We start from the raw sequence: 13,225 nt of genomic DNA on the forward strand, positions 1-13,225 counted from the left end.
CAGCCCCACAGACCATGACACCAATCTCCCCCTGTCCGAAATAAACCAGGCCCACAGTCCCTGACACCAAACTCTCCCTGTCTGATATTAACCAGCCCGAAAATCCCTGACACCAATCTCCCCCTGTCTAATATAAACCAGCCCCACAGTCCCTGACACCAATCTCCCCACGTCTGACATATACCAGGCCCACAGACCCTGACACCAATCTCCCCCTGTCTGATATAAACCAGCCCCACAGACACTGACACCAATCTCCCCCTGTGTGATATAAACTAGACCCACAGTCACTGACACCAATCTCCCCCAGTCTGTCATAAACCGGCCACACAGTCCCTGACACCAATCTCCCCCTGACTGACATAAACCAGCCCCACAGACCCTGACACTAATCTCCCCCAGTCTGACATAAACCAGCCGCACAGTCACTGATGCTAATCTTCCCCTTGTCTGACATAAACCAGGCCCACAGTCCCTGACACCAAACTCTCCCTGTCTGATATAAACCCTCCACAGTCACTGATACCAAACGCCCCCTGTCTGATATAAACCAGACCAACAGACACTGACACCAATCTCCTCCTGTCTGATATGAACCAGCCCCACAGTCACTGATGCCAATCTCCACCTGTCTGATAAAAACCAGCCCCACAGTCACTGACACCAATCTCCCCACGTCTGACATATACCAGGTCCACAGACCCTGACACCAAACTCTCCCTGTCTGATATAAACTAGCTCCACAGTCACTGATTCCAATCTCCGCCTGTCTGATATAAACCAGACCAACAGAACCTGAAATCAATCTCCCCCTGTCCGATATAAACCAGACCCACAGTCAATGACACCAATCTCCCCCTGTCTGATATGAATCAGGCCCACAGTCACTGACACCAATCCCCCCATGTCTGATAAAAACCAGCCCCACAGTCACTGACACCAATCTCCCCCTGTCTGATATAAACCAGACCCACAGTCACTGACGCCAATCTCCCCCTGTCTGACATAAACCAGGCCCACAGTCCCTGACACCAATATCCCCCTGTCTGATATGAACCAGCCCCACAGTCACTGACGCCAATCTCCTCCTGTCTGACATAAACCAGCCGCACAGTCACTGATACCAATCTCCCCCTATCTGATATAAACCAGGCCCACAGTCACTGATACCAATCTCCCCCTGTATAATATAAACGAGACCCACAGTCACTGACTTGCATCAGACAGGAGGAGACTGGCATCAGTGACTGTGGAGTTAGTTTCTATCAACGCTACCTGTGCTTTTCCAGCGCACTCTAATCTAGACTCTGGTTTCCAGCATCTGCAGTCCTTGCTTTTACCTAGTTGGTTTATATCAGACAGGCAGAGATTGGTGTCAGTGACTGTGGGGCTGGTTGATATCAGACAGGAAGAGATTGGTCTCAGGGACTGTGGGACTGGTTCATATCAGACAGGGGGAGATTGGTGTCAGTGTCTGTGGGGCTAGTTTATATTAGACAGGGGGAGATTGGTATCTGTGACAGTGGAGGTGGTTTATATCAGACAGGGCGAAATTGGTGTCAGTGACTGTGGGTCTGGTTTATATTAGACAGGGGGAGATTGGTGTCAGTGATTGTGGAGGTGGTTTATATCAGACAGGGGGAGATTGGTGTCAGTGACTGTGGTCCTGGTTTATGTCAGACAGGGGGAGATTGGTGTCAGGGACTGTGGGACTGGTTCATATCAGACAGGGGGAGATTGGTGTCATTGTCTGTGGGGCTTGTTTATATTAGACAGTGCGAGATTGGTATCAGTGATAGTGGAGGTGGTTTATATCAGACAGGGCGAGATTGGTATCAGTGATAGTGGAGGTGGTTTATATCAGACAGGGGGAGATTGGTGTCAGTGACTGTGGGTCTGGTTAATATTAGACATGGCGAGATTGGAATCAGTGACAGTGGAGGTGGTTTATATCAGACAGAGGGAGATTGGTGTCAGTGACTGTGGGTCTGGTTTATATCAGACAGGGGGAGACTGGCATCAGTGACTGTGAAGTTAGTTTCTATCAACGCGACCTGTGCTTTCCCAGCAGCACTATAATCTAAACTTTGGTTTCCAGCATCTGCAGTCCTTGTTTTTACCTAGTTGGTTTATATCAGACAGGCAGAGATTGGTGTCAGTGTGTGTGGAGCTGGATTATATCAGACAGGAAGAGATTGGTGTCTCTGACTCTGGGGTTGGTTTATATCAGACAAGGGGAGATTGCGGTCAGTCACTAGGGTCTGGATTATATCGGAAGGGGATAATTGGTGTCAGTGATTGTGGAGGTGGTTTATATCAGACAGGGGTAGATTGGTGTCAGTGACTGTGGGTCTGGTTTATATCAAACAGGGCACATTGGTGTCAGTGACTGTGGGTCTGGTTTTTATCAGTCAGGAGGAGATTGTTGTCAGTGACTGTGGGTCTGGTTTATATCAGACAGGGGGAGATTGATTTCAGGGTTTGTGGGTCTGCTTTATATCAGACAGGGTGAGATTGGTGTTAGTGACTGTGGGACTGGTTTACATCAGACAGGGGGGAGATTGGTGTCAGTGACAGTGGGGCTGGTTTATATCAGACAGGGGGAGATTGGCATCAGTGACTGTGGAGTTAGTTTATATCAACGCTACCTGTGCTTTTCCAGTAGCACTATAATCTAGACTCTGGTTTCCAGCATCTGCAGTCCTTGTTTTTACCTCGTTGGTTTATATCAGACCGGCAGAGATTGGTGTCATTGTGTGTGGGGCTGGATTATATCAGACAGGAAGAGATTGGTGTCACTGACTCTGGGGTTGGTTTATATCAGAAAAGGGGAGATTTGGGTCAGTGACTGTGGATCTGGTTTATATCAGACACGGGGAGACTGGTGTCAGGGACTGGGGGCCTTGTTGATATCAGACAGGGTGAGATTGGTGTCAGTGACTGTGGGGCTGGTTTATATCCGGCAGGGGGAGACTGGTGTCAGGGACTGGGGGCCTTGTTGATATCAGACAGGGTGAGATTGGTGTCAGTGACTGTGGGGCTGGTTTATATCAGACAGGGGGAGATTGGTGTCAGTGACTGTGGGGCTTGTTTATATCAGACAGGGGGAGATTGGTGTCAGGGACTGTGGGCCTAGTTTATATCAGACAGGGGGAGATTGGTGTCAGGGACTGTGGGACTGGTTCATATCATACAGGGGGAGATTGGCATCAGTGACTGTGGGGCTGGTTTATATCAGACAGGAGAGAATTGGTGTCAGTGATTGTGGAGGTGGTTTATATCAGACGGGGAGATTGGTGTCAGTGACTGTGGGTCTGGTTTGTATCAGACAGGGGGAGATTGGCATCAGTGACTGTGGGGCTGGTTTATATCAGACAGGGGGAGATTGGTGTCAGTGTTTGTGGGGCTGGTTTGTTTCAGACAGGGGGAGATTGGTGTCAGGGACTGTGGAGGTTGTTTATATCAACGCTACCTGTGCTTTTCCAGCAGCACTATAATCTCGACTCTGGTTTCCAGCATCTGCTGTCCTTGTTTTTACCTCGTTGGTTTTTATCAGACAGTGGGAGATTGGTGTCAGTGTGTGTGGGGCTGGATTATATCAGACAGGAAGAGATTGGTGTCACTGACTCTGGGGTTGGTTTATATCAAACAAGGGGATATTGTGATCACCAATCTCTGCCTGTCTGATTTAATCCAGCCCCTCAGTCCCTGACACCAATCGCCTCAGGTCTGACATAAACTTTGATTCCCATTCTTCCTGGTAGGAAAGTAGGGCCATGTGTGGAATGTTCAAGTCAGTAAGAATCGTCAGGAAGGATTCAGTAAGAATCGTCGGCAAGGATTCAGTAAGAATTGTCAGCAAGGATTCAGTAAGATTTGTCATGAAGGATTCAATAAGAATTGTCAGGAAGGATCCATCAACACTTTCTTACTGGAGATTTTAATGCCGGGGAACCTTTCAGATATCAAATTTCAGTTCTTATCACAGGATTAAGTTCCATTTGAAGCAGAAATTCAATATTAGTTGCACACTAATTGCTTGTGATTTTTTTCTGAATTTGACAGAATAATCACAGAGATCTGGCTTTAAAGGGTCACTATTCCCTGAAGAACGCTGTCATCTACAATGACAAGAATCTTCAACTCTACTCTCGTGATAAGGAAGTAACTTCAGCAGAAACAAACCCTAACTGTCAGGACATACCTGATTCAGTGCTGGTTATCACGAGCAACAGGAGTAATGGAATATTCCAACCTCTGCAGTCACATGTGGACTTGCTGGTGTGTGAGCTGACTAAATCCACTTGCACTGGTTGAACAGGTCACTTTTTTTACCCTTGCAGCAGAAGTCCAAAGACGACCCAGGGAGATCTACAATCAGGTCTCCTCTCTTCCTCCTTCTCTTTAGAGAGAAAAGTCTAAGCTTCGTCAATCTCTCTTCATAAGGCAAGCCCTTCAGTACAGGCAGCATCCCAGCAAACCTTCTTTCCACCCTCCCCAAAGCCTCTGTATCTTTCCTACAGTAGGGCTGGACACAATATTCCAAGTGTGGTCTCACCAGGGACTTGTAGAGTTGTATCAAAACCTCGCGGCTCTTAAACTTGATCCCCCGTTAATGAAAGCCAAAACACCATATGCTTTCTTAATAACCCTATCCACTTGGGTGGAAAATCTGCGGGAACTATGTACTTGAACACCAAGATCCCTCTGTTCCTCCACATTGCCAACAATCCTGTCTTTAATCCTATATTCAGCATTCGAGTTTGACCTTTCAAATTGCATCATTTCGCATTTATCCAGGTTGAATTCCATCTGCCATTTCACAGCCCAGCTCTGCACCCTGCCTATGTTGCACTGCAGCCTGCAATAGCTCTCGATACTATCAACGGCACCTCCAACCTTTGTGTCATCTCCAAATTTACTAACCCACCCCTCATCCAAGTCATTTATAAAAACTACAAAGAGCAGAGACCCAAGAACAGAGCCCTGTGGGACACCACTTAAGACTGATCTCCAGGCAGAACTTTCCATCTCACCTTCTGTCAGCTAACCAATTCTGAATCCAAATAGCCAAATCTCCCTGTCACCCATACCTCCTGACTTTATGGATGAGACCACCTTATCAACTGCCTTGCTGAAGTCCTCATACACCACATCCTCTTCATCGATCTGTCCTGTCACCTCCTCAAAGAACTCAATTACATTTATGAGGCATGACCTTCCCCTCACAAAGCCATGCTGACTGCCTTTAATCACGCTATGCTTTTCCAAATAGTCATAAATCCTATCCCTCAGAATTCTTTCCAAAACCTTGCTGACCACAAACATAAGACTGACTGGTCTGTAATTGCCAGTGATTTCCCTATTACCCTTCATGAAAAGGGGAACAACATTGGTCTCCTAGCAATCCTTCTGTATGAATCCCGTGGAGAGTGAGGATGCAAAAATCTTCACCAGCGGCTTAGCAACCTCCTTTCTTGCTTCCCGGAGTAGCCGAGGATAAATCTGGTCTGGTCCTGGGGACTTATCAATCTTAATGTTTGCCAAAATTTCCAGCACATCAACCTCATCAATCTTGATCGGTTCCAGCCTGTATCCCAGCTCCTCAAAGTTCTCATTCACAACAAGGTTCCTTTCCTTAGTGAAAACCAAAGCAAAAAAACTCATTTAGGGCTTCCCCTATCTGCTCAGATTCCAAGCACAAGTTCCCTACGCTATCCCTGATTGGCCCTACCTTCTCCCTGATCATTCTCTATTCCTCATGTAGGAGTAAAATGCCTTTGGATTCTCCCTAATCCTTCTTGCCAAGCCTTTTTCGTGCCCCCTCCTGGCTCTCCTCAGTCTATTTACTGAGCTCCTTTCTAACTCGCCTGCAATCCTCTAAAGCTGTGCTATATCCTTGCTTCCTCCACCTAACGTAAGCTGCCCTCTACCTTTTGCCGAGACGTTCCTCTGTTCTCGTCATCCAAGGTTCCTTAATCTTACCCCTTCGTACCTGTCTCACAGGAACAACTTCGTGCATCACTTGCAACAACTTCTCCTGAAATAGTCTCCACATGTCTGCTGTGCCCTATCTGTGGAACAATTGCTCTCAGTTTGTACTTCCCAACTCCTGTCTGATCGCATCATAATTTCATTTTCCCCAATTAAAACGTTCATTTAAATGTTCATTTGTGTTTAATGTTTCATATTCACTTTTAGGGCTAAAGAACAAAATTGATAATTTTCTTTAAATAGTGGAATTTGGGAGTCCTCTGTCACTCATACTTTAACATATTACGAGGCAAGGTGAGTCTTTCTGTGTGTTTGGTTTAAATTGCAGAAGGGCTCAAGGATCTTATTCTGTTCTGTAGATCTCTGTAACTCTATTCTGTCCAGGTCCTGTCTGCTGCGAATGGTGCAAAGCTTTTTCTAGGCTGAGCATCTGGTTGTAACACTTCTGCTTTCAAGTTCAAAGACCGATAGCATTCAGTTCCTGATTAATTGTGTTGTATCAGATTTTGACTGTTTTTGGTTTGGTTTGAGTTTCCTTTCTCTAGCTCTCTCCTGAAGCCCTGTAAAAGAAGTTTATAAAAGTGATCACTGTCAATACAGGAGAGAAGTTCAGACCATTCCAGTATTGGTGAATTATTTGTCCCTGTCCTGTTCCCCCACCCCCAGAGCTGTGAATGCGTATCACCCCCCTCCCCCAGAGCCGTGAATGCCTGTCCCCCCACCCCCCGAGCTGTGAATGCCTGTCCCCCCCACCCCCCGAGCTGTGAATGCCTGTCCCCCCCAACCCCAGAGCTGTGAATGCCTGTCACCCCCCCAGAGCTGTGAATGCCTGACCCCCCCCCTCCCCCAGAGCTGTGAATGCCTGTTCCCCCCCGAGATTTGTGAATGCCTGTCCCCCCCAGAGCTGTGAATGCCTGTCCCCCCTCCCCCGATCTGTGAATGCCTGTCCCCCACCCCCTCCCCCAGATCTGTGAATGCCTGTCTCCACCCCTCCCCCAGAGCTGTGAATGCCTGTCCCTCACCCCCTCCCCCAGATCTGTGAATGCCTGTCCCCCTCCCCCAGATCTGTGAATGCCTGTCCCCCACCCCCTCCCCCAGATCTGTGAATGCCTGTCACCCCCCCAACCCAGAGCTGTGAATGCCTGTCCCCTCCTCCCCCAGAGCTGTGAACGCCTGTCCCTCCTCACTCCCAGATCTGTGAATGCTTGTCCGCCCACCCCCCAGAGCTGTGAATGCCTGTCCCCCACCCCCTCCCCCAGATCTGTGAATGCCTTTCACCCCCACCCCCAGGCTCTCCCTCCTCCCTGGGTCAATCCCACAGGCCCCTCCCCGTCTCCATTGTCTCCATTGTCTCCGTCAATGGGACCGTAGGCCCCGCCCACCCCCTTGCGTCACCAGTATAACGGCGCATGCGCCTCGCCCCAAACAAAATGGTGGCCACGGCCCAGGTCGCGCGCCCTCTTCAGGAATGTTCTAGAACTTCATCCTGCAGCCAGGTCTCAGGGATGACCATTCAGTCAGATTGTGGTCTTCTCACTCACTTTCCTTCTCTTTAATTAGCTTCATAGATGATGTGAAGGGGACACTCTGTGGTCAGGAAACAGAACCAGGTATCATATTAGAATTGGAAAGATTGATTTTTATTTTATGATTGGAATATTGTTCAATTCTGAACTTGGAAGGAAAAAACACCAAGTGAGGAGAAACTGTGCATCTGTCCTGTGTGTGGATGAAATCATCTGAACTGTCAAAATATAATCACAGTCAAGCTGGGGAGAAAGTATGGAAATATGAGGACAGTGAAGGAGGATTCAAATCCCCACCTCAACTGGAAATTCAGCAATGCACTCACGCTGAGGAAAGGCCATTCATCTGCTCCAAGTGTGGGAAGGGATTCACTCAGTCTTCTGAACTGCAGGCAGACCATAGAGTTCATCCAGATAAAAGAACTTTTTAAATCACAAGACTTTGGAAAATGCCATAGGAATTCTGGGCAACTGATGTGCCATTGATATATTCGAACAGAGGAGAGACCATTCAGGAGTTCTCACTGCGGCATTAAGTTCAGACTATTATTTCAATTCACTAAACACCAGCGAGATCACACTGGGTAGAGGCTGAGAACCTGCTCTGTCTGCGGCAAGGCGTTCATTCAGTCATCCAGCTGCAGATATATCGGCAAACTCAGACTGTTCCCCTGAGCCGAATGAGAGAAGACATCCTGTACCATATCCTATGTGCAAAACCACCGGTGAGTTCACACAAGCGTGAGACCATTTCATTGCGCTGTGGTTAGAGAGGGATTTACTCACTCTTCTGCCCTACTGGGAGGCCAGTGAGTTCACACTGAGACTAGGCCTTTTAAATGTCCAGACTGTGTGAAGTGCTTTAAAGGTTCCAGGAAACTGATGTTCCATCAACATGTTCACAATGATGAGAAACCTTTCTGGGGCTCTCACTGCAGGACCAGGTTCAGTCAATCATCTGACATCAAACATCAGTGAGTTCACACCAGGGAGAGGCCATTCACCTGCTCTGTGTGTAAGAAGGGTTTGCTCGCTCATTCAACCTGCTGAGACACCAACGTGTTCATAAGGAACTGCAGCAATGAGATTGTGCTGTTAACCACATCCAGGCCCAAACCATGTTCACTGAGTCTGTTTATGCTCAGGTTAATTAACCTGTGTGAGACAGGTTTAATATTTTGGATAAAAGTCAAATAAATTAGTTTTGCATTAAATATATTGAGCAATTTTAGCATCTCTGACGCAAGTTAGTTCATTTTTGAAGGGATCACCCCCACTGTGGTATTTCACCATTGGCCCTATTGAAGGTTGAAGGTTCATGGATTAAGAACTCCAGAAATGGACTGGAGGACAGTCAAGTTTCAGTATCTTAAGGAATAGCTGGTGAGAAACAAGAGAAAACCTGACTGAAGTCTGGGCTTTCCTTGTCAGTGTAAGTCTGGGGTGAATGATGCCTAACTCCCTGATCTGTCTGACATTCAACCTGTATGGTACAAGATGAGCTCAGTTTCTACGAGAATAGGGACAAATATTCTTCACAACTGAAGGCAATAAATATAGCCATTAGAGAAGTGGAAAGGACTTTAAAAAGAAGATAGTGAATTATTGTTATAGAACTGAACAAAACCAAAATGTTGCTAAAAGAAAAACAAAATTGAACATTTCTGCCCTACACTGGTCAGGATTTGAAGACAAGTAAGCAAACTGAAACAGGGAGAACCAATTAATGAGTGATAAGGATTGACATGGTGATGGAGCAAAAGCTATCAGGGTTTGGGTAATCCAAGAATGAGGATGGGAAAAGTTTTGGCTGTAAGAACTGCTCGCTTTTGGAGTATTTTACGTGTTGGAAGTGAGTTCCTCGAATTCCACAAGCAGTAATTACTGTTTTTAAGCTGTTTCATTGTTTTGGAAGTTTGGGAGAAAAGATCAAAACAATGGCTCTTTAAAAAGGAGGAAGTGAACAAAGGTAGTGACCACATGGTCAGGGAGAGAAACAGAGAGGGAGAGAGACAGAGACAGAGACAGAGAGAAAGAAACTTACACTGCTAACTGACACAGCAGTGAATCTGCACAGTTACTGCCTTTGTTGTTTGAGTTCAAGTGTTTCCGGATATTGGAGTGTGTTGAAGAAAAATTGACAAACAGCGAAATTCACAGCTGACATTCGAGGAACCTATGTTGGAGAGCACACAGCACAGGAGCAGATAAGTACATGGTTTTTAAGTGTAATATATTGCTGTCATTTTTAATGGTGAGTGTTTTTTTTTGAGATCTGTCCTTTGATTAATTTTTAAAAATATGAAACATAGATACTAAGTTAGACTGGATTACTGTTTTTTTTAGTGCATAAGACTATGCTATTTTCTGTCGGTTGTTAAGGTACAAAGATGGCCTTGAGTAGAGTGATGTGCTCTTCCTGTCAGCTGTTGGAGATTAGGGAGAGTTTCCTTCATACTGATGATTATGTCAGCAGTAAGTGTGTTTGGTTCTGAATCCTATCAGATCGCATCGATCAGTTGGAGCGGCAGTTTGAGGCAAGGAGGAATTTACAGGAACTAGGGGCATCTGACGGATGGTAGTTTTAAGAAAGGGAGAAAAACCAGGAAAAGTAGGAGAGGGAGGCAGGTAGTGCAGGAGTCTCCTGTGGTTAACCCCATCTCAAACAAGTATGCTATTTTGGAAAATGTAGGGGGTGATTGCCTTTCAGGAGAACGCAGCATGAACAGCCAAGTTTCTGGGACCGAGACAGGCTGTAATGTAACAAGGGGTATGTCAGGTACCAAGCGATCGATCGTGAGAGGGGACTCTCTAGTCAGAGGCACAGACAGATGTTTCTGCGGTCGACAGTGAGAAATCAGAATGGTGTGTTGTCTCCCTGTTTCCAGGATCAAGGCAGAATATTCTCAAAGGGCAGTGGTACCAGCAGCAGGTCACTGTGCACACTGGAACGAATGACACAGGAAGGAAAATGGATGAGATGCTGAAGAGAGGAGATAGAAAGTTAGGCAGGAGTTTTAAAAGGAGGTCCTCGAGGGTAGTAATATCTGGATTAATCCCGATGCTGTGAGCTAGTGAGGCTAGGAATAGGAGGATCAAGCAGATGAACGTCTAGGAAAAAGTGAAGACCGCAGATGTTGCAGATCAGAGTCAAGAACGTGGTGCTGGAAAAGCACAACAGGTCAGGCAGCATTTGAGCAGCAGGAGAATCAACATTTTAGGAAAAGGCCCTTCATCAGGAATGAGGCTGTGAGCCAAGGGGATGGAGAGATAACTGGGAGGAGGGTGGGCCTGGGGAAAGGTAGATGAGAGTGCATTAGATGGATGGAGTTGGGGGTAAAGGTGAAAGGTCGGAGGGGAGGGTGGAGTGGATAGGTGGGAAGGAGGATTGACAGGTAGGACAGGTCATGTTGGTGGTGCTGATTTGGAAGGTTGGGGCTGAGACTGGAGGGATGGTGAGGGGGAGGAGAAATGAGGAAACTGGTGAAATCCACATTGATAGTGTGTGGTTGCAATGTCCCAAGGAAGAATGTGAGGCATTCTTTCTCCAGGTGTCAAGTGGTTAGGGTTTAGTGATAGAGGAGGCCCCGGAACAGCATGTTCTCAGTGGAGTTGGTGGGGGGGAAGTGGGTTGAGAGGTTTTCAGCCACAGTGGTGGGGTTGGTTGGTGCGGGTGTCCCGGGGATGTTCTCGGAAGCGCTCAGCAAGTAGGCGACCTGCATCCCTGACATAGAGGAGACTGCATCGGGAGCAATGGTAAAGTAAATGACGTGTGTGGAAGTGCAGCGAAAGCTCTGTTGGATGTGGAAGGCTGCTTTGGGGCATTTGGGAAGTGAGAGGGAGTTCGGGGCACAGGTTCTGCAATTCCTGTGGTTACAGAGGAAGGTGCCAGGAGGGGAGGGTGAGTTGGTGGGCTGTGGGGTGTGGACTTGACAAGGGACTGGAGGGAATGGTCTTTACAAAACGCAAATAAGTGTGTGGAGGGAAATATCTCTGTGGTGCTGGGGTCCATTTGTAGGTGTCGGAGGATGATGAAATGTATCCGGAGGTTGGTGGGGTGGAACGTGAAGATCAGGGGGATTCTGTCCTTGTTTAGCTGTGGGAGCCGGTGGGTTTGGAGAAGATGTCTGTGTTGAGTCGGACACTGTTGATGGAGATGGAGCGGTCGAGGAAGGAGAGGGAAGGTGGTGTCTGAGATTAATGTGTAGCCAAGGAGCTTGTGTGTGGGAGAAAGATTCACATTTTAGATCATTGGAAGATCTTCTGGGGCTGAAGTGACCCATATAAGAGGGATGAATTGCACCTGAATTCGAAAGGGACTAATATACTGGCAGGGAGATTGCTGCAACTGCTTGGGAGGAATTAAATTAATAAGGTGGGCAAGGCGATGGGACCCAGGGTGATAGTGAGGAAAGAGATCAATCTGACACTGGTACAGTTGGGAAATGGAGCAAGTCAAACAGTCAGGGCAGGCAGGAACAAAGCAGAGAACAACGTAGGACTGATAAATCAAGCTGCATATTCATCAATGCAAGAAACCTAGCAGGGAAGGCAGATGAACTCAGGGCATGGTTCGGAACATGGGTCTGGGATATCAGAGCAATTGCAGAAACGTCGCTCAAGGATGGGCAGGACTGGCAGCTTCATGTTACAAGATGCAAATGCGACAGGAAGGATAGAAATGGAGGGAGGAGAGGAGGAGGAGTGTCAGTTTTGATCAGGGATAACATTATGACTGTAATTACGGAGGATATTCCTGGGAATTTGGGTGGAAGTGAGAAATAAGAAAGGGACTATTACCTTTTTGGGATTGTACTATAGAACTCCACAAAATCAGCAGGGAATTGAGTAACAAATTTGTAAAGAGATCTCAGTTATCTATAAGAATAATAGTGTGTTATGGTAGGGAATTTTAACATTCTCAATGCAGACTGGAACTGGCATAGTGCTAAGGGTTTAGATTGGATTAGATAAGGTTTGATTAGTTTAGATTACTTACACTGTGGAATACAGGACATTCGGCCCAACGAGTCCACACCGATCCTCCGAAGAGCAACCCACTCAGACCCATTCCCTTACATTTACCCCTTCACCTAACACTACAGGCAACTTAGCGTTGCCAATTCACCTAACGTGCACATCTTTGGACTGTGGGAGGAAACCGGAGCACCCAAGGAGCGGAACTTGTTAAGTGTGTACAAGAAGATTTTCTGATTCAGTATGTGGATGTTCCTACTAGAGAAGGTGCAAAGCTTGACCTACCCTTGGGAAATAAGGCAGGGCAGGTGTCAGTGGGGGAGTACTTTGGTGACAGTGACCATAATTCGATTAGTTTTAAAATAGTACGGCAAAGGATAGACAGGATCTAAGTGTTAAAGTTCTAAATTGGATAAAGGACAATTTTGACAGTATGAGGGAAGAACTTTGAAAATGTGATTATATGCGGATTTTTGCAGGTAAAGGGATGGTTGGAAAATGAGTAGCCTTCAAAAATGAGATAACGAGACAGTATGTTCCTATTGGGGTGAAAGGCAAGGGTGGGAGGTGTGGGGAATGCTGGATGACTCGAGAAATTGAAGGTTTGCTCAAGAAAGAGAAGGAAGCATACGTCAGGTATAGACAGTAGAGATTGAGTGAATTCTTCAAGTATAAGGGCAGTAGGAGTATACTTAAGAGGGAAATCAGGAGGGCAAAAAGGGGGCATG

The 13,225-nt window shown here is 46.8% G+C and overlaps 1 long non-coding RNA gene across 1 annotated transcript in view; it reads left to right on the forward strand.

Moving 5' to 3' along the window:
- Window positions 1-13,225, forward strand: part of LOC140456926 (uncharacterized) — an 89,499-nt gene that overhangs the window by 66,691 nt on the left and 9,583 nt on the right. The gene's annotated exons all lie outside the window — the stretch shown is intronic.

The sequence above is a fragment of the Chiloscyllium punctatum genome, chromosome 31 (genome assembly GCF_047496795.1).
Source record: "Chiloscyllium punctatum isolate Juve2018m chromosome 31, sChiPun1.3, whole genome shotgun sequence".
Taxonomy (NCBI): domain Eukaryota; kingdom Metazoa; phylum Chordata; class Chondrichthyes; order Orectolobiformes; family Hemiscylliidae; genus Chiloscyllium; species Chiloscyllium punctatum.